Source organism: Nestor notabilis, unplaced genomic scaffold (assembly GCF_000696875.1).
Source record: "Nestor notabilis isolate BGI_N333 unplaced genomic scaffold, ASM69687v1 scaffold21502, whole genome shotgun sequence".
NCBI lineage: Eukaryota > Metazoa > Chordata > Aves > Psittaciformes > Psittacidae > Nestor > Nestor notabilis.
In genome coordinates this window covers 6479-7366 of record NW_009919972.1, presented here as the reverse complement: position 1 = coordinate 7366, position 888 = coordinate 6479, and the positions used below count along the sequence as shown (strand labels likewise).

The following is an 888-nucleotide window of genomic DNA, read 5'->3' as shown; positions in this document are numbered from 1 at the left end:
GGAAAGAGATGGCGGGGATCCCCATGGCTGGGGGCACCCGGCCTGGAGGTCGGAAGCATGCCAGTGGGAAGAAGGAGCCCACGGCTCCAGTGCTGCCTGGGGAGAGGTGGGCATGGCTGTGGCAGGCTCCCAGACCGGTTCCCACCTTGCTCTGCGCTGGTCTCGGGCTGAGGGGGCTGGCGGTGGATCTGCTTTCCCGGCCTCCCGGCTGGCTTGGCGGGAACCCCTGGGGAAAAGGAGCAGGGCAGAGAGTTAGCGCTGAGGGGGGAGGACACCCCAGGGCAGGGGCAGGTGAAGGGGACCCTAAAACTGGGTGATGGGTGCCTGTGCTGGTGGTTTCCTTGGATGCTGTGGGCTGGGCTGGCCTCCCACAAGAGCTTCTCCAGGGTGGATCCTGCCCTCTCCCACAGAACTGGAGTACCCTGGTGCATGGCAGAGCGGAGAGGTGGCTGCCTGCAGCCACCCAGGTTGGGCTCACACCCAGGGACACAAAGATGGCACCTGATGGATGGCAGTGCCCTGTGCAGAGAAGCAACACTTTGGTGATGAGCTGTGGCATGGGGGAAGCTGCCAGCACCATGGGGTCACTGGAACCATGTGTCCCTGTCGCACTGCTGCTGGCTCTGACAGAGGGGACACACCATGATGTATGTCCTCAACTGCACCAGCACCCTGGTCCTCCTCTAAAGCTGCCACTGCCCGGCCTACTCCCAGTCTGGTCCTTATCTAGTCCCAGTCCAGTTCCAATCTGCAGTGGCCCAAGCAGCAGCCACATCTCTTGGTGCCTATGCCTTGGGGACACCAGGACAGATGCCCACCATCCATGTCCTTCATGTCCAGCACCATGATCCTCCCTTGGCTCGGGCTGGTGGCACCCGGGTCGCTCCA

At 63.1% G+C, this 888-nt stretch overlaps 1 protein-coding gene across 1 annotated transcript in view; it reads right to left on the bottom strand.

Moving 5' to 3' along the window:
* LOC104402575 (semaphorin-3F-like) overlaps window positions 1-888 on the bottom strand; it is a gene marked incomplete at both ends in the record, with an annotated part of 9687 nt that overhangs the window by 7267 nt on the left and 1532 nt on the right.